At 39.9% G+C, this 21,156-nt stretch overlaps 1 protein-coding gene across 6 annotated transcripts in view; it reads right to left on the bottom strand.

Annotated features, from left to right (window-relative positions):
* The window catches only part of HORMAD2 (HORMA domain containing 2), a 91,496-nt gene extending 89,957 nt beyond the window's left edge, over positions 1-1,539 (bottom strand). For 5 of the 6 annotated variants that reach the window (XR_009250387.1, XM_058690778.1, XM_058690783.1 and 2 more), the window contains exon 1: positions 1,306-1,423. The gene's annotated coding sequence lies outside the window, so the exon portion shown is untranslated. The other variant, XM_058690779.1, reaches the window with a different exon arrangement.
* Between the last annotated feature and the right edge of the window lie 19,617 nt (positions 1,540-21,156).

Raw genomic sequence — 21,156 nt, 5'->3', positions numbered from 1 at the left:
CCGTTGGGCTTTGTGCTCACTGCGCAGAGCCTGCTTGGGATTCTCGCTCTCCTTTTCTCTCTGCCCTTCCCCTACTTGCTTTCTTTCGCTTTCTTTCAAAATAGACATTAAGAGGAAAGAAAGAAAGAAAGAAAGAAAGAAAGAAAGAAAGAAAGAAAGAAAGAAAGAAAGAAAGAAAAAAGAAAAGAAAAGAAAAGAAAAGAAAAGAAAAGAAAAGAAAAGAAAAGAAAAGAAAAGAAAAGAAAAGAAAAAAGAAAATTCCTTTAGGGGCAAGCACCCAGCTTTATCTTCATTTTCACCAGCGAGTACATGATGTACCGCACCCCCCCCCCCCCCCCCCCCCCCCGCCATGCTCTGCACATCCGAACACACGTCGGTGATTGGCTAATCTCGCGTTTCAAGACACTTTCTCCCCTGTACTGTTTGGGGAACTAAAGTCCACGGAGATTAAACGCACGTCCCGGTTAAGGTGGAAAAGGAGTCAAGGTCATTCCGTGCGGACCCATCCCCAGCTCTGTCATCTCCTGATGATTCTGGCAAGGACTGATTCTGGCAGAACACCTCCATGTCTGGAGAAAACCTGACCTAGCTAAATTCACCCCCAAAGCTCCACGCCCAACGCACTCCCCCACCCCGCCCCATCCTGACTGGCCGCTGATTACCCTTGCAGCTTCCTCACCAAGACTCAATCCTCCTTTTCCACCGAAATCTGAATTCAATAGCTACTTTGGTATTCACACTACAATTATCACCACTCTTTTTTTTTTTTTTCCCCTGGTATATGTGAAAAAAATTTTTTTTTAAATTTTTTTTAACGTTTATTTATTTTTGAGACAGAGAGAGGCAGAGCATGAACAGGGGAGGGGCAGAGAGAGAGGGAGACACACAGAATCTGAAACAGGCTCCAGGCTCTGAGCTGTCAGCACAGAGCCCGACGCGGGGCTCGAACTCACGGACCGTGAGATCATGACCTGAGCCGAAGTCGGACGCTTAACCGACCGAGCCACCCAGGCGCCCCGAAAATTTTCGAAATCGAGCCCTGAGGGCGGCGGGGGTGGGTGGGAAGGGTGTTATCTAGAAGCTTCTCTTTGTTTTTTTCCTCAGCCCCCCCCTCCCCCCCCCCCCCCCCCCCCCCCCGCTTTCCCGCTTCTCCTCAGGGTACTTCGGGGCTCAGCGAAATACTTTCAAATCAAACTTGAAGCCTCAAGTAAAAGGAAAGGAAAAAAAAATTAACCTAAGAACACGGAAGTAACAATGCTCAAGCGCCCTCTTTCTCCGGGCACCTTGCCTCTGCACAGCCCTCACCTCAGCTCCTCGAAGTCTCTCTCAGATCTCTCAGAAGGATGCCCAACGGCCTTTTCGAGCCCAAACCCTTTCGGGCTCATGAATAGTCAATGACGCCTTTCTGGGTGGGGCGAGAGACTCTTACTCATGAATAATTCATAACCTCTCCAAGTCAAGCCCGGGCGGCCCGCCTTGTTCGGCTTCATGAATATGCAAAAAGCTGCCAGAGGCTGCTAACGGCCCCCTGGAGATCCCTGCCCCCTCGGCGCCGGCGTCGTCCGCGCCTGGCCTCCTTCGCTCTGGGTTCCCCGCCACATGCCCCCCGGTCGCCGGCGCCGCGTCTCTTCTGCCGCCTTCTCGCCCTTCCGAAGGCTGGCCACGCGCTCCCGGGCCTGAGGAACCCGTGCCTGGCTCGCGGCGCCGCACGCGAACCCCGACGGGCCCTTCAGTTCAGGACCACTCGGCTTGCGCAGCCGGCACGTCGAGGACAGCCCGCCGCGGGGCTTGCTGAGGAGACGCCTGCCGGCCCAGGTGAGGCGGCGGCGGGGAGGCCGACGCGGGCGGTGCTGGGTTAAAGCCCGGAGGACCGCTTTTTATTGCGTGCCTGGGACCGGGACTGGCGGCGGGGGGGGAGGGGGGATGAGGCGGACAGAGAAGCCTGAGGCCACTGCAGAGTGGGATGAGGGAGAAGCATCTAGAGCTTTTGGGGACGGCTGTCAACCTGGAAGCGGGAGCTACAGGTCTAGAGACAGATGTTTTCATCCTTGAGGGTATCTCACTTCTTTCCTAGCATAGACCCAACTTTGCGTTATTTCGAACGTTGATTTGTAATTACGCAAATGAAACCTCAGCGAGGTGATCCCCTTAAGCAGTCGGGTGTTGGTCTCCTCAGATCCTTTCTCACGCGTTCAGGGACATACTCAGTGCCTTGTGGAGCTTTTCTAAGGTTCGTGAAGTCCTTTGAACCTCTGCAATGGGATTTCTTAGAAAATGGGTAAAGGAAGCATGGGGTTGCTTGAAACCTAGTTTTACTTTGTTTCTGCAGTGAAGGAAAAAAAGATACCAGTTGGTAAAAACATGAGTTTATAACATAATGACTAAGCCATAATTTGGGCTAAAATTGTTCTTTAGCGTAGGTTTTTTTTTTTTTTTAATGTTTATTTATTTTGAGAGAAAGAGCCTGTGCGAGCAGGGGAGGGGCAGAGAGAGAGAGAGAGAGAGAGAGAGAGAGAGAGAGAGAAAGAGAAAGAGAGAATCCCAAGCAGGCTTCCCGTTCAGGGCAGAACTGGACCCAGGGTTGGACCCCACGACCGTGAGAACATGACCTGAACCAAAATCAAGAGTCTGGGCTTCAACCGACTGAGCCACACAGGTGCCCCAAGTGCAGGTTTTCTCATCCTCTCCCTGCCAAATTGTGATAAGATGTGGTCAAATGCAAAATCGCCCTTGGTTGAGATCAACTGATTTAATCCCAAACTTTCCAGAAGTAATTGTCTTTAAGCTCCAGCCTGGCAGATGGTCTCTCTGCTCCAGCCCTTTCCATCATCAGTATTTACCAGCTTCCATCTGGGGGGACCACTAGTCCCTCCGTGGTAGCTGTTCTCATTCTCATCTGCCCTCAAGTCTCAGCTTTGGTAACTATGCAAAGAGCCTTCCCCCTCTTCCCTGTGCTAATGAAAGTTTCTCTCTCTCCACCCTGCTCGCAAATGCAGTTATTACCTCTCATTACTACTTTTCCTTCCTCAAACGTATCACAATCTGGATTTCATTTATTTGTTAATCTGTTTTTCTTCACCACCTAGAGTACAGTAAGCCGTAGTAGAGTTCTCATCCGTCTGGGTCACTCCTGGATGTCTAGTGACCATCCCAGTGCCTGGTACACAGTGATCACTCAATAAACATTGGAGGATGGAAATATATAACCCTCTCTTCCTCCTAAGTACGTCTGTGGAGTTTCTCCTACTCCTTTCCGTTCTCATTCCCTGCTGGGCTCCTTGTGACCTTTGTTTAGAACTTGAATGGAAGAATGAACGCCTAGAAGCTGTGACTTCACTCTTCCCACTGACTTATCCACTCCTTGAGGGCAGAAACTGTCCTTTATAAAGTTCACTGAAGGTATTCATATAGTTGAATGAACCAATCTATGACTTTAAGGAACAATATTAGACAATTAAAAATTGATAGGAACACTGGGGGCTTTAGAAATTATCAATTTAGTGACACCTGGGTGGCTCAGTCGGTTGAGCCTTGACTTTTTATTTCAACTTTTTTGTGATCCCAGGATTGTGGGATGGAACTCTGTCTCAGGCTCAACGCTCAGCACAGAGATTCTCCCTCTCCACTCCCCGCGCCCCCATCACAAGTGTGAGACAGAGAGAGAGAGAGAGGAAGGGAAGGGAAGGGAGGAAGGTACTTTAGGGATGAGAGCTTAAGTAATTTGTGCAAAGTCCTCAAGCTTGTTAAGAGACCAAGTCACAAGTCTCACACCTTTCTTTCAAGTCTCTTTTCTAATCTCCAGCCAACCTAGTTTCTTATTCCTTTTCTGTGAACATGACTTAGAGCTCAAACATGAAAATCCCAAGCCAAAGACCTGCTTCTTGTCAACTAAAAGCTTTTGAGCTTGTATCCTTCATCTTTTGATTAAATCTACCCTGGGGATAATGGCCTAATGAGCTCAAAAGTGTATGATATTCAAACGATTACCCATCTTCTCTTGTACCTTTCAGTGATTAGAGATTGGAAATTGTCCCTGTCAGAGCAAAGTACCTTGTTTGTTTTGGAAGGAAAAATGTACATTGTGGGAGAAATTGATCGTTGTGTATAAATTTCCAAATAACCAGTTAAAGTTTGGCCAAACCCTATATCCAGTAGAAAAATAACATGTGAGGGGCGCCTGGGTGGCGCAGTCGGTTAAGCGTCCGACTTCAGCCAGGTCACGATCTCACGGCCCGTGAGTTCGAGCCCCGCGTCAGGCCCTGGGCTGATAGCTCGGAGCCTGGAGCCTGTTTCCGATTTTGTGTCTCCCTCTCTCTCTGCCCCTCCCCCGTTCATGCTCTGTCTCTCTCTGTCCCAAAAATAAATAAAAAGCGTTGAAAAAAAAAAAAATTTAGAAAAATAACATGTGAAACAAATTAAAATAAGGTGGGGAAGGGGAATCTTACTTGAGATGACTTTCCTTGCCTATCACTCTTTAGACATGTATGTTTCCTTTTACTCTGTGTTCCTGAAACAGTTGTCACTCCTCATTAATCAGTCTCTGGTTAGACCTTTGTTTTTTGAGAGCTAAAGACCATTTTTCCTTCTCAGTTAAATTCAGGGTTCCTTCTTTTACCTTCTTGATTATTTTAACTAGGCAGCACCTGGTTAGTAGAGTCTTGTGGCATCCTCTCAGCTGTTAGGATTTTGGATTTTTTTTTTTTCTGAGGCATCTGACAGCACTTTTAGTCACAGGGAATAGATAAATGTCTGACAGATTGGAACTTTCCCCATCAAGTTCAGTTTAAGCTTGGAAGTCTTCTCCGAAAGATGGTTTACATGAAGGTTGTCAAAAATAGACATATTGAATATAAAATATATTTTCAAGAGGACATCTCTAGATGCATTTCCCTTTTCAGTGTACACAATCGTGATACCAAATACAGAGAAAAGAAATTGGGGTGGAGGGAGAAATTAAGAGTAAAGTTTGGTTTCTTTATCCTCTTTACTTTCAACTTTTATTAGAACTCTTAAAATCATAACTTACAATCTTCATAAAGCTTAACACCACCATATGCATTCATTCATCAAGCATTTATTTTATACCTGCCATTTGTAAAGCACTTCGCTTGGCATTGTGGGGACCAGAGAGATAATAATTTGGTCTCTGAGCTGTGGAAGTTCACAGTTTAGTAAGAATACCTGTAAACACATTACTCACATAGAAAATATTAATGCTATATTAATGGAAGTATAAATTATAAGATGGAATGTAGAAAAGGAAGCTATGCATTCTAAATAATGAATCAAGACAGCTTCACAAAGAAGGTAACATTTTAGGAGGAGAACATGTATATATAATTTCCTTTGCTCATTCTTTGGCAATGGTTAGACAATTTCAAACCGGTAAAAGCAGACATTTTGCCCACCACTTTAGAACTAGGAAAGAAAAGGAGGTGTAAGATTCTTTTTTTCCATTCCTGGTAGCAGCATGCTTCTGAAAGCTGGATGTTACCTTAACAATCCCAAATGCCTCATTCATAGTTAAGAGGAGAGTGCCAGCTGCATTATTTCAAGCCCTTATTTCCACATTATGTTGTTATTTTATTCTGGTCTCCATTGGGGCATATAGTAGCCATTAGATTTTTAATTAATTAATTATTGTCAGTGGTGTTTATAAATGTTTTTATGAATGTGACTCTGGAGTCCCAGAATTTTAAGTGTCACTGAGAAGAGAAACAAAATGATTTAGAGAACTGAAGTGTTTTTTTTTTTAATGTTTTTATTTTATTTTTGAGAGAGAGATAGCAAGAGCAGGGGAGGGGCAGGGAGAGGGAGACACAGAATCTGAAGTAGACTCCAGGCTCTGAGCCTGATGCAGGCCTCGAACTCATGAACCATGAGATCATGACCTGAGCTGAAGTCAGATGCTTAACTGACTGAGCCACCCAGGCACCCAAGAACTAAAATTTTGAATCAAGCCTCTATGTGTAAGCTAGCTACATTGCCTAACTTATTTAGGGTAATTTTTTGAGAGAAAGACAAATAGAAAGGATTACCAACGTGGCTTTAACTTTTGAACTTGATCCATTCTTTGGCAGCCAAAGAGAAGCCAGTCAGTATGAAATAGGCCTTTCAAAATGAAATAAGTCCAACTATAAGGTTTTATTATAAGCTTCTGCTGCTTCTGCCCATACCCTGGCTACCTACAAAATACAATTCCATGTGTAGGTGACAATTTATCATGGCCTTCATGGCCATTCAGAGTTGCATATTGATTTCTACATCCTTTGAATTGATCTTTTCTGACTGGCAGAAGAATCTTCATGTGGGTTGTATGTTTCTGAGGAAAACTTAGTGTTTAATGAATTGGAATAGGAAATGACAGTGGCTATAAGGGACATGTTGCTGTCTGCTTGAATGCCCTAAGAAATGATGTCAGGGCAGGTAATAATTCTGAAACATTATAGAAATGTTCTATTTGGCTACTTGTTTCTCTTTTCTGCTGACTAAGGAGTTTTGGTGACATGTAAAATGATGTTATACTTCCTAATGTTTATCATTTAATAGGAAAGATTTCAAATGAAATAGATTTTAAACTGGTTTTTCGTAACTGCTACTTGGTACATCTTCATAGAGATCTGAGATGAGGTGATGTTCAAAATTTACCACAGTACTGACAGCCTGTATTTTGAAACCCTTTATTTCTACACATTTTGATGCTTGGAACGTGACAGTTACCACAAAAAAGGTTTAGAACTCCTGTGAGACCATAGTGCAGCCTCAGCCCTTTGAGAGGCTTTTTTTCTTCCTTTAATTTATACTAACTCAGTGATAAATGTGTATTAATGACCTCTGGTTGAGAAGGTTATTAATTTAAGATTCAGAATACTTATGATCTTAATCTTAGCACAAATTGAATGCTTTCAAGTAAGACATTTGAGGCAAGATGTTCTTTATTTCTCTTTTTATTTAAATTATTGCCCCTTTATTTTCCTTTCTTTTTCTTTCTCTCTTTCTTTCTTTCTTTCTTTCTTTCTTTTTCTTTCTTTTTTTTTTTTTTTTTAAGTAACCTCTACATCCAGCATGGGGTTTGAACTCGTGACACACAGATCAGGAGTCACATGTGCTACTGACTGAGCCAGCCAGGTGCCCCCAATGCAGGCTTTTCTATCTCTTCTCAAAAAACAAACAAACAAAAAGCAATTTCTTTCTGCCAAGAGAAAGATTTAACAAGTGGAAAGTGAGTAAGACATTAACAGGAAAATCACGTACGTACATAGCTTTTAAAAATGGAAGGGAGGGGGCGCCTGGGTGGCTCAGTTGGTTGAGCGTCCAACTTCGACCCAGGTCATGATCTCACGGTCTGTAGGTTTGAGCCCCGCATCGGGCTCTGTGCTGACAGCTCAGAGCCTGGAGCCTGCTTCCGATCCTGTGTCTTCCTCTCTCTCTGCCTCTCCCCCATTCTCACTTTGTCTCACTCTCTCAAAAATAAATAAATGTAAAAAAAAAATTTTTTTTTTAATGGAAGGGAGAAAGAATTTCAAGAAGACCTCATTTGGAGATTTACTGTGACTCACACCTAACAAAACTCCCAGAAAGCCAGATTCCTGTGAAAGTCATATTTTCAAATATGCCAGGAGTTTGGGGCTATGTTAATCTTGGTCACATTAGTGCACAGCGCAGAAAGATTTACTGTAGTAAGAGGCATTGGAAGAATTCAAAATATCACCTTATCAATCCTCTGTGGACATTCCTCTCCCTTTATTTTTTGAAGAGTGCCTAGACATAAGACATAATAAACACACACTGAATGAATGCATAGATGTTGAAGAACCCCAAATATCCCAGTGATGAACTGGATGTGTTCAAATTATGCCTAATGGAGTTGATCTTTGAAAAGGTTGCATTGCAAATTTCCTGTTTTTGTTGTTAGTATTATTTTTCCATTTATCCTAATTTGAAATCATTATCTTTTTTTGTTACCTTTTTTTCAAGTATAGCGTATGTACAGAAAACCATCCTCTCTTTAAAATGTACCTTTCATTGGGGCACCTGGGTGGCTCAGTCGGTTAAGCATCTGACTTTTGGTTTCAGCTCACGTCATGATCTCACAGTTCGTGAATTTGAGCCCCACATCGGGCTCTGTGCTGATAGCATGGAGCCTACTTGGGATTCTGTCACCTTCTCACTCTGCTTCTCCTCTCCTCACTCTTTATATCTTTCTCAAAAAGTAAATTTAAAAAAAGGGGGAGGCACCTGGGTGGCTCAGTCAGTCAGGTGTCTGACTTTGGCTCAGGTCATGATCTCACAGCTCGTGGGTCTCTCTCTGCCCCTTCTCTCTCTGCCCCTCCCCTGCTCACACTTTGTCTGTCTCTCTCTCAAAAATAAATAAACATTAAAAAAATTAAAAAGAAACAAAAGATAATGAAATTTACCTTTTATTTACATATACATAAAATTCACCACTTTAAAGTGTAATCAGTGTTTTTTATCATATTTATATAGAGTGGTATAATCACCACTAATTCCAGAACATTTTTATCACCCCAAAAAGAAACCCCATGCTCAGCAATGACTCCTCATTTCTTTCTCCCCTAGCCCCTATAAACCATTAATCTACTTTTTGCCTCTATGGATTTGACTGTTCTGGATATTTCACATAAATGGAATCATACAATATATAGTCTTTTGTGTCTGGTTTCTTTCATTTAGTATAAAAATTAAAGTGTGATATTCATGTTGTAGCATGTATCATATCAACACTTCATTTCTTTTTATGGCTGAACAATATTCCGTTGGTGGATATACCACATTTTGTTTATCTGTTCATCAGTTGATGGACATTTGGCTTGTTTCCACTTTTTGGCTATTAAGAATAATCCTCCTGGGGTGCCTGGCTGGCTCTGTCAGTAGACTGTGTGACTCTGTTTTGTTGTGTTTAATGTTTATTTATTTTTGAGAGAGACAGAGTGCAGGTTGGGGAGGAGCAGAGAGAAAGACACACACACAGAATCTGAAACAGGCTCCAGGCTCCAGGCTCCAAGCTCCAAGCTGTCAGCACAGAGCCTGACACAGGGCTCAAACTGACAAATCACGAGATCATGACCTCAGCTAAAGTCGGATGCTTAGCTGACTGAGCCACCCAGACACCTCTAGAACATGTGATTCTTGAGTTCAGGGTCATGAGTTAGAGCCTCACATTGGGCATGGAGCCTACCTAAAGTAAAAATTAAAAAAAAAATCCTCCTGAATATACATTTTCCAAAAAAAATATACAGGTGGCCAAGAGACACATGAAAAAATGCTCAACAACTCCAGTCATCAGGGAAATGCAAATCAAAACCACAATAAGATATCACCTTCACATGGGTTGGAATGGCTAGTATCAAAAAGACAACAAGTGCTGGTGAGCATGTGGAAAAAAGAATAAAAACATTTTTTTAAGTTTTTTTTTTAATCGGGGCACCTGGGTGGCTCAGTTGGTTGAGTGTCCAACTTTGGCTCAGGTCATGATCTCGTGGTTTGTGAGTTGGAGCCCTACATCAGGCTCACTGTTGTCCGTCTGTCTGTCAGCACAGAGCCTGCTTTAGATCCTCTGTCCCCTTCTCTCTGCCTCTCCCCTGCTGTGCTCTCCGTGGGCACCCCCCCAAATTTTTTTAAGTCTTTATTTTAATCACCTGGTGCTCCTCATGACAAGTGCACTTCTTAATCCCCATCACCTATTTCACCCATCTCTCCCCCCCACCTCCCTTCTGTAACTATCAGTTTGTTCTCTATAGTTAAGAGTCTGTTTTTTGACTTGTCTCTCTTTTTCCCCCCTTTTGCTCATTTGTTTTGTTTCTTAAATTCCACATATGAGTGAAATCATGGTATTCATCTTTCTCTAACTGACTTATTTCACTTAGCTTTATACTCTCTAGCTCCATCCATGTTGTTTGCAAATGGCAAGATGTCATTCTTTTTTATGACTGAATAATATTCCATTGGGTGTGCGCATGCGTATATATGTATATACACATATACACCACATCTTCCTAATCTGTTCATCTATCAATGGATACGGGCTGCTTCCCTAGTTTGTCTATTGTAAATAATGCTGCAGTAAACACAGGAGTGCATGTATGTATCCCTTTGAGTTAGTGTTTTTGTATTCTTTGGGTAAATAGTAATGTGGTTGCTGGATCATAGGATAGTTCTATTTTTAACTTTTTTTTTTAAGATTTTATTTTTAAGTAATCTCTATATCCAATATGGGGCTTGAGCTTACAACCCTGAGATCAAGACTTGCATGCTTTATGCATGGAGCCAGCCAGGTGCCCCTATTTTTAACTTTTTGAGAAACATCCATACTGTTTTCCATAGTGGCTGCACTAGTTTGCATTCCCACCAAGAGTGCAAAACGGTTCCCTTTTCTCCATATCCTTGCCAATTTGTGTTGTTGATTTTAGCCATTCTGACAGGTGTGAGGTGATATCTCATTGTAGTTTTGATTTGCATTTCCCTGATGGCAAGTGATGATAACATCTTTTCATATGTCTGTTGGCTAACTGGATGTCTTCTTTGGCTAAATGTTTGTTCATGTCCTCTGCCCATTTTTTATTTGGATTATTTGGTTTTGGGGTATTGAGTTTTATTAAGTTCTTTATATATTTTGGATTCTAACCCTTTATCGGATATGTCATTTGCAAATAGATTCTCCCATACTGTAGGTTGTCTTTTGGTTTTGTTGATTGTTTCTTGTGTAGAAGCTTTTTTTTTTTTTAATTTTTTTTTTTTAACGTTTATTTATTTTTGAGACAGAGAGAGACAGAGCATGAACAGGGGAGGGGCAGAGAGAGAGGGAGACACAGAATCCGAAACAGGCTCCAGGCTCCGAGCTGTCAGCACAGAGCCCGACGCGGGGCTCGAACTCACGGACCGCGAGATCGTGACCTGAGCCGAAGTCGGCCGCTCAACCGACTGAGCCACCCAGGCGCCCCGAAACTTTTTATTTTGATGTAGTTCGAATACTTCTTTGCTTTTGTTTCCCTTGTTTCAGGGGACCTATGTAGAAAAAAAGTTGCTACAGTTGATGTCACAGAAATTATTGCCTTTACTCTTTTCTAGGATTTTTATGATTTCAGGTCTCACATTTAGGCCTTTAATCCATTTTAAATTTACTTTTGTGGATAATGTAAGAAAGTGGTCCAGTTTTATTCATTTGCATGTTGCTGTCTAGTTTTCCCAACACCATTTGTTGAAGAGACTGTCTTTTTCCCATTGGATATTCTTTCCTGCTTTGTTGAAGATTAATTGACCATATAATTGTGGGTTTATTTCTGGATTTTCTATTCTGTTCCATTGACTTGTGTGTCTGTTTCTATGCCAGTACCATACTGTTTTGACTATACAGCTTTGTAATATAACATGAAGTCTACAATTGTGATGCTTTACTTTTGTTTTTAAAGATTGTTTTGGCTATTTGGGGTCTTTTGTGGTTCCATACAAATTTGAAGATTGTTTATTCTAGTTCTGTGAAAAATGGTGTTGGTATTTTGATAGGGATTGCATTAAATGTGTAGATTGCTTTGGGTAGTATAGACATTTTAACACTATTTGTTCTTCCAATCCATGAGCATGGAATATCTTTCCATTTCTTTGTGTTGTTTCAATCTCTTTCATCAGTGTTTTATCGTTTTTAGAGTACAGATCTTTCACCACTTTGGTTAGGTTTATTCCTAGGCATCTTATTATTTTTGGTGCAATTGTAAATGAAATTGATTCCTTAAATTCTCTTTCTGCTGCTTCATTATTGGTGAATAGAAATACGATAAGTTTCTGTACGTTGATTTTTTATCCTGTGGTTTTAACTGAATTCATTTATCAGTTCTAGTAGTTTTTTGTTGGAGTCTTTAGGGTTTTCTTTTTTTTTTAATGTTTATTTATTTATTTTGAGAGAGAGAGTGGTTTGCATGAGTGGGGGAGGGGCAGAGAGAGAGGAAGAGACAGAATCCCAAGCAGGATCCGCACTGTCAGCTCAGAGTCTGATGCAGGGCTTGATCTCACAAATTGTGAGATCATGACCTGAGCTGAAATCAAGAGTTGGACACTTAACCGACTGAGCCAACCAGGTGCCCCATAGGGTTTTCTATGTAGAATATCCTGTCATCTACAAATAGTGAAAGTTTTATTTCTCTGTTGCTGATTTAGATGCCTTTTATTTTTGTTGTTGTTGTCTGATTGCATAATACTTCCAACACTATGTTGAATGAGGGTGGTGAGAGTAGACATCCTTGCCTTATTCCTCACCTTACGGGAAAGGTTCTCTGTTTTTCCCTATTGAAGATGGTGTTAGCTGTGGGGTTTTCATATATGGTCATTATTATGTTGAGGTATATTCCCTCTAAACCTACTTCGTTGAAGGTTTTTATGATGAATGGATCTTGTACTTTGTTAAATGCTTTTTCTGCATCTCTTAAAATGGTCATATGGTTCTTATCCTTTCTCTTTTTGATGTGATATATCACATTGATTTGCAATTATTGAACCACCTTGCAACCCAAGAATAAATCCCACTTGATTGTGGTGAATAATTTTTTTAATATATTGCTGGATTCGGTTGCTAGTATTTTGTTGAGGATTTTTGCATCTGTATTCGTCAGAGATACTGGTCTGTAGTTCTCTTTTTTTTGTGGTGTGTTTATCTGGTTTTGGTATCAGGGTAATGCTGGCCTCATACAATAAATTTGGAAGTTTTCCTTCATTTTCTATTTTTTGGAATAATTTAGGAAGAATAGGTATTAACTCTTCCTTAAATATTTGGTAGAATTCACCTTTGAAGCCATCTGGTCCTGGACTTCTGTTGGGAACTTTTTGATTACTGACTCAATTTCTTTGCTGGTAATCAGTATGTTCAAATTTTCTATTTCTTATTGTTTCAGTTTTGGTAGCTTATAGATTTCTAGCAATTTATTTCTTTTAGGTTGTCCAGTTTATTGGCATATACTTTTAAAAATAATATTCTGTTGTACTTGTTTGAATTTCTGTGGTGTTGGTTGTTATTTCTTGTCTCTCATTTGTGATTTTATTATTTGGATTCTTTCTCTTTTTTTCTTGATAAGTCTGGTTAAACGTTTACCAGTTTTGATTTTTTTTTCCCCCAGAGGCCCAGCTCTTGGTTTCTTTGATCTGTTCTATTGGGTTTTGCTTTGTTTTTTTGTTTTTTTTCCCTATATCATTTCTTTCTGCTCTAATCTTTATTTTTTCCTTCCTTCTTTTGTTTTTAAGTTTTGTTTGTTCTTTTTCTAGCTCTTTTAGGTGTAAGGTTAGGTTATTTGTTTGGGATTTTTCTTGCTTCTTGAGTTAAGCCTGTATTGCTATAAACTTCCCTCTTAGATCAGTTTTATTGCATCACAAAGGTTTTGAACCATTGTGTTTTCATTTTCATTTGTTTCCATGTACTTTTTATTTCTTCTCTTATTTCCTGGGTAACCCATTCTTTGTTTGTAGCATCTTATTTAACCTCCATGTATTTGTGGCCTTTCCAAATTTTTCCTTGTGGTTGACTTCTACTTTCATAGTATTGTGGTCAGAAAAAATTAATGGTATGACTTCAATCTTTTTGAATTTGTTGGGGCCTGTTTTATGGCCTAACTTGTTATTTCTTCTGGAGAATGTTTTGTGTGCACTTGAAAAGAATGTGTATTTTGCTGTTTTAGGATGGAATGTTGTGAATTTAGCTGTTAAATCAATCTGCTCCAGTGTGTCATTCAAAGCCATTGTCTCTGTGTTGATTTTCTGTTTACATAATCTGTCTGTTGCTGTAAGTGGGGTGTTAAAGTCCTCTACTATTATTGTATTTTTATTAATTAGTTTCTTTGTTTGTTATTAACTGTTTCATGTATTTAGGTACTCCTATATTGAGTGTATAAATAATTACAATTGTTATATCTTTTTGTTGGATTGTCCCCTTCATTATGATACAGTGCCTTTCTTCATCTTGTTACAGTCTTTGTTTTAAAGTCTGTTTTGTCCAATGTAAGTATTGCTACTCTGGTTTTCTTTTGACATACATTTGCATGATAAATGTTTCTCCATCACCTTACTTTATATCTGTAGGTGTCTTTAGTTTTACAATGAGTCTCTTGTAGGCAGCATATAGATGGGTCTTGCTTTTTTAATCCATTCTGTCATTCTATGTCTTTTGGTTGGAGCATTTGGTCCTTTTACATTCAGAGTAATTACTGATAGATATGTATTTATTGTCATTTTTTTACATGTTTTGTGGTTGTTTCTAAACATTTTCTCTGATCCTTCCTTGTTTTTCTCTCTTTCATTGTTTGCTGGTTTTCTTTAGTGATATAATTGGATTTTTTTTCTCTTTCATTCTTTGCATATTTATTAATGTTTTTTGATTTGCAGTTATTGTTAGGTTTGTATATAATATCTTCTGCATATAGCAATTTATATTAAGTTGATGGTCCTTTTAAGTTTGAACCTATTCTTCAGTCCTGTCCTTTCCACACTTTAGATATATCATGTCATATTTTACATCTTTTTTTTAAATTAAAACAATTTTTTTTAATGTTTATTTATTTTTGAGAGAGAGAGACAGAGACAGAGCATAAGCAGGGGAGGGGCAGAGAGAGGGAGACACAGAATCTGAAGCAGGCTCCAGGCTCTGACCTGTCAGCACAGAGCCTGATGCGGGGCTCTAACTCACGAACCATGAGATCATGACCTGAGCTGAAGTCAGATGCTTGACTGACTAAGCCACCCAGGCATCCCTTACATCTTTTTATTTTATGGTTTCCTTGAGTGATTTTTTTTTTTTTTGCAGAAAACCAATATTTTCTGCAATATTTTTCTGCAATATTTTTGCAGAAATATTTATTTTTATTGCTTTTGTGTTTCCTACCTTCATATTGTCTTTTGACCTTTCTGCTCAAAGAGTCCCCCTTTTTTAAAACTTTAAAAAATTTTTATTTTTGAGAGAGAGAGGGAGGGAAACAGGGGTAGAGGGAGAAAGAGAGAATCTTAAGCAGGCTTCACGCTTAGTGCAGAGCCCAATGCAGGGCTCAATTCCACAACCCTGGGATCGTGACCCGAGCTGAAATCAGGAGTTGAACTCTTAACTGATTGAGCCACCAAGGTGCCCGTTGAAGAGTCCCCTTTAATATTTTTTACAGGGGTGGTTTAATGGTCATGGACTCCTTTAGTTTTTGTTATCTCTCTTATCTCTCTATTCTGAATGATAGCCTCTTTGGATAGGTTTTTTCCATTCAGCACTTTGATTATATCTTGCTACTCCTTTCTGCCTTGGAAACTTTCTGTTGAAAAATCTGCTGATAACTTTATGCAGTTTCCTGTGTACATAACTGTCTTCTTTGGTCTTGTTCTTTTAACATTTTTGTTTTATCACTATATTTTGCCATTTTAATTACATTATGTCTTGGGGTGGATCTTCTTTTGTTGATTTTGTTGGTGGTTCTCTGTGCCCCTTGGATCTGGATATCTGTTTCCTTCCCTAGATTAGGGAAGTTTTCAGTTATTATTTCCTCAAATTTCCTACCCCCTGTTCTCTTTATTCTTCTTCTGGGACTCCTGTCATTTGAATGTTACTATGTTTGATGGAGTCACTGAGTTCCCTAAGTCTATTCTTGTTTTTGTATAATTTTTTTTCTCTTTTGTTCAGCTTGATTACTTTACATTACCGTGTCTTCTAGGTCATTAATTTGTTCCACTGCTTATTCCAGTCAGTTGTTCATTCAATTAAGCATGTTTCTCATTTTGTTTATTGAGTCCTTTATCTTTGCTATGTTATTCCTTATCTCTGTGTTAATAATCTCACTGATAGCCTTCATTCTTTTCTCCAGTCCAGTGAGTATCCTTATGATCATTGCTTTAAATTTTCCATCAGTCATGTTACTTTCATCTGTTTCACTTAGATCTCTAGGCATGGCCTTGTCCTGTTCCATTTGGAACAAATTCTTCTGTCTTCTCATTTTGTCTAAGTCTTTGTGCCTGTTTCTGTGTGTTAGGAAAGTCAGTTACATTTCCTGTTCTTGAGAGTAATGACTTTATGAAGAAGAGATCCTGCAGTGTAGTGCCCCCTGTTCCCCAGCACTTGGCATTTCTGGAAGTGTCTGCAATGTGTGTTGCATGCACTCTGCTGTTGTGTCCTATCTGCTTTATCCTTCAGTCCATCATCTGCAGAAGCTCTCTTTGCCTGTTGTAGGTAGTGTTTGGTCCCTGGCCTGAATGTGGTGCATTTTTTACTAGATGTGCTGTGGTCTGCTTGTAAAATGAGACCTGTCACTGCCGCCACTGGAACCAAGGCCTCCCAAAACTCAGTGGGGAGACATGATGGTAGGGGTTTGGGCTGGTCTTCTTGGACAAGGAACCTACTGCACTGGGACTGAGGCAAGTGTGACTGGGAATGGTGGTTCTTCTGGAGGATGGGGAATGAAGGGTTTGATCTAAACAAGTTAGGCAGGACATGTCTATGCCGTGCTGGTTCCTGCAAGTGGCCCTGTGCTTATGCTGAGGGGTGGGGAAGGGAAATGGCACGGCACCAGCCAGTTCCTTTGTTCCTGGAGGGGTCTCTTTGTGAATGCTGCCTGTCTGGGACATGCTCTGAGGGCAACTAACTTCCCTACTCTGTGCCCTAGGTGCTTTTCAGATCACTGAAGGGCTGTTTGCCCTGGCTTTTCTCCAAGAGCAGTGCCAGTGTCTTCCAAGCTCTCCCAGAGTCAAGTGCACTGACCTTTAAAACTCCAGGCTTTGGGGGCACCTGGGTGGCTAAGCCGGTTGAGTGTCTAATTTCAGCTCAAGTCATCATCTCGCAGTTCATGAGTTCAAGCCCTGTGTCAGGCTGTGTGCTGACAGCTCGGAGCCTGGCGCCTGCTTCAGAATCTGTGTCTCTCTCTCTCTGTCCCTCCCCAGCTCAAAAATGAATAAACTTTAAAAAACAACAACAACAACTACTCCAGGCTTTAAGCCCTGCTGATTGCAAGACCTCATGAAATTTGAGTCCTCTTGCCTTCCAAGCCAATTGCTACAGGGATTTGTTTTCCCTGAGCACTTCCCTGTGTGCTAGTCTGTCTCTTCTCATTCACCACTGCTCCCTCTCCGCTGCAGTGGCCACAATCCATTTCTTTCCCCAGCCACATCCCTGTACTTTCTTTCTTTGATGTGTCCTCTTCTCTGCCTTTAGTTATGGAGTTTGTTCTGCCAGTCTTCAGATAAATTTCTGGAGTATTTTGGATATTTCATAGTTATCTAATTTTGGGGATGAGGGAAGCCGAGGGTCCTCCTGCTCTGCCACCATCTTCCCCTCTCATCTATCAAAAGAGGAAAATCTTGCCATTTACAACAACATGTATGGATCTAGAGGGTATTATGCTGAGTGAAATAAACCAGAGAAAGGCAAATACTGTGTAATTGCATTTATATGTAGAATCTAAAAAACAAAAATGAGCCAATAAAGCAAAACAGAAGCAGACACATAAATACAGAGAACAAATTGGTGGTTGCCAGAGGGGAGGGTGTTGGGGAATGGGCAAAGTGAAATAGATAAAGGGGATTAAGAGGTACAAACTTCCATTAATAAATATGTAATAGTGATGGCGAAGTACAGCATAGGGAGTATAGTCAATAATATAACTTTGGTGACAAATGGTATTACACTTACCATAGTGAGCATTTTGTAATGTATCTAAATGTTGAATCACTATATTGTATACCTGAAACTAAATATAATGTTATATGTCAACTATACTTCAATTTGAAATAAGTAAATAAGAATAATCTTGCTATGAACATTTGTGTAGAAATTTTTTCTTTTTTAAGTTTATTTATTCAGAGAGAGAGAAAGAGCATGAATGGGGAAGGCGCAGAGAGAGGGAATCCCAAACAGGTTCTGCACTGTCAGCATAGAGCCTGACGTGGAGCTCAAACTCACGAACTGTGAGATCATGACCTGAGCCAAAATCAAGAGTTGGACGCTTAACTGACTGAGCCACCCAGGTGCCCCAGAGTACAAGTTTTTGATTGGGTATATGTTTTCATGTCTCTTGGGTGTACACCTAGGAGTGGAATTGCTGGATCATATGGTAACTCTGGTTTTAACTTTTTGAGGAACTGCCAAACTGTTAACAAAGCAGCTGCATTATTTTACATTCCCATCAACAGTGTATGAGGGTTCTGATTTCTTCACATCCTTGCCTTGTCATTTCCATTCCCCCCCCCCACAACTTTTTTTTTTTTAATAGCTATCCAAGTGGGTATGAAATGATATGTCATTGTGGTTTTGATTTGTATTTCCTTAATGACTGTGGTGAGCATCTTTTCATGTGCCTTTTGGCCATTTGTATTTCTTATTTGGAAAAAAGTCTATTCTAATCCTATGCCAACTTTAAAACTGGGCTATTTGTCTTTTTATTGCAGAGTTGTAAATGTTCTTTATATATTCTGGATATAAGTGCCTCCTCAGATACATGATTTTGAAATATTTTTTTCTATGAGTTGTCTTCAGTTTCTTGATGGTGTCCTTCAATACCCAAAAGGTTTTAGTTTATCTGTTTTCTGTTGCTTGTGCTTTTGGTATCATATATAAGAAACCATTGCCAATCCAAGATTACAAACATTTATGCCAGTGCTTTTTACCAAGAATTTTATACTTACATTTAAGTGTACTTACATTTAAGTCCTCGGCCCATTTTGAGTTAATTTTCGTATATAATGTGAGGTAGGGATCCAACTTCATTTTTTTGGTATGTGAATATCCACTTATCTAAGCATAATTTGTTGAAAAGACTATTATTTCTCTGTTGAATTATCTTTTCATTTTTGTCAAGAATTGACCATAACTGTGAGGGTTTATATGTGTACTTAAGCTTTTATTCCGTTGATACATATGTCTGCTCTTATGCCACAACCATACTGTCTTAACAGTATGTAGGACTTAAAAAATATTTTTGACTGTAGTAACTTAAAAAATATTTTTTTAATGTTTATTTATTTTTGAGAGAGAGAGAGAGTTGGGGAGGCAGGAGGGCAGAGAGAGAGGGAAATACAGAATCTGAAGCAGGCTCCAGGCTCTGAGCTGTCAGCATAGAGCCCAACATGGGGCTTGAACTCATAAACTGTAAGATCATGACCTGAGCTGAAGTCGGATGCTTAACCGACTGAACCACCCAGGCACACCTCTTTGTGGTAACTTTTGAGATCACAATAGTGTGAGTTTTCCAACTTTTTCAAGATTGTTTTGGCTATTGTCATTTCTTTGACAATTTTTTGAGTTATTACCTTAGTGGTTTCCTGGGGATTACAATTAATATCTTAATTTATAGCAATCTAGTTCAGATTAATGCAAGTTCATTTCAATAGTTTATAAAAGCTTTGCTTATTTGTAGCTCCCTTTCCTCTCCCTCCTTTCATGCTGTTATCATCACACATATACATTATACATAAACGTTGTAAGTCTGCAACACAGCTTTATAATTACTGCAGTTGTCTTTTAAATCAGATAGGAGAAACAACTTACAAACAGAAAATACATTTATGTTCTCTTTATAATTGTCTGTGTATTACTTTACCAAAGTGGTTTCTATTTCTCCATATGAATTTAAGGTACTGTCTGGTGTCCTCTCATTTCAGCCTGAAGGATTCCTTCTATTTTAGAGCAGATTTTTTTTTTATTCTTTTTTTTTAAGTTTATTTATTTTGAGAGAGAGCACGCACATGCAAGCAGGGGAGGGGCAGAGAGAGGGGGAGAGAATCCTAAGCAAGTTCCATGCTGTGAGCACAGAGCCCTTCATGGGGCTCAAACTCACCAACTGTGAGATCAAGACCTGAGCTGAAATCAGAGTCGGATGCTTAACTGACTGAGCCACCAGGTGCCCCATTAGCATATTTGATAGTGAGTGATTCTCTCTCCAGCTGTTGATCTAGAAATGTCTTAATTTCTCCTTTGTTTTTGAAGGATAGTTTTTCTGGATATAAATTCTAGCTTGATGGTCTTTGAATGGTCTAGCTTGATGGTCTAGCACCTTGAATATGCCATCCCATGGCCTTTTGGTCAACACGGTTTCTGATGAAAAATCATTCATTTCCCTTATTCAGGATACCTTCTATGTGATGATTTGTTTCCCTTTCATTGCTTTCAAGATTCTCTCTTTGTCTTTGACTACCAGAAGTTTGATTATGATGTGTCTAAGTGTAGATCGCTTTCATATTATCCAATTTGGAGTTTGTTGAGCTGCTGGGATGTGTAGATTAATGTTTTTCATTAAATTTGAGATGTTTTCAGCCATTATTTCTTTGAATATTTTTTTTCTTTTTTCCTTCCCCTTTGGGACTCCCATTATGCATATATTGGTACTTTTAAAGTGTGCCACAGTCCTCTGAGGTTCTGTCTGTTGATTTATTTTTTTGGTGATCAGGCCAGACAACCTCAAGTGATCTGTTTTTATGTTCACCGATTCTTCTTGCAGCTCAAATCTGCTGTTGAGCCTTCTAGTGAATTTTTTATGTCAGCTATTTACTTTTTTTAATATTTATTTATTTTTGAGAGAGAGAGAGAGAAAATGAGCAGGGAAGGGGCAGAGAGAGAGGGTGACAGAGGATGCAAAGCAGGCTCTTTGCTGACAGCAGTGAGTCCAATATGGGGCTCAAACTCACTAACCATGAGATTATGACCTGAGCTGAAGTTGGACACTCAACTGATTGAGCCACCTAGGCACCCCATGGCTATTTACTTTTTAACTCCAGAATTCTAAGTGTGTGTGTGTGTGTGTGTGTGTGTGAGAGAGAGAGAGAGAGAGAGACATTGTGTATGTGTATAAAATTTCTATTCCTTCATCAATATTCTCCATTTGGTAAGACATCATTCTCATACTTCATTTTAGTTCTTTAGTCCATGGTTTTCTTTAGTTACTTAGACATTTTTATGAACTGATTTAAAGTCTTTGTCTAGTACAATGTCTGGGCTTGCTCAGGGACAGTTTTTCTTGACTGCTTTGTGTGTGTGTTGGGGGGCGGTTAATTCTTCTTTCTTTGCATGTCTTGTAATTTTTGGTGAAAAGTGGACAATTTAATATAATGTGGCAACTCTGAAAATCAGCCCTCCCCACCAGAGCTCACTATTTATTTAGTGACTTTCCTGAACTAATTCTATAAAGTCTGTATTCTTTG

Source organism: Neofelis nebulosa, chromosome 11 (genome assembly GCF_028018385.1).
Source record: "Neofelis nebulosa isolate mNeoNeb1 chromosome 11, mNeoNeb1.pri, whole genome shotgun sequence".
Taxonomy (NCBI): Eukaryota; Metazoa; Chordata; class Mammalia; order Carnivora; family Felidae; genus Neofelis; species Neofelis nebulosa.
This window is presented reverse-complemented; position numbering and strand designations above follow the sequence as displayed.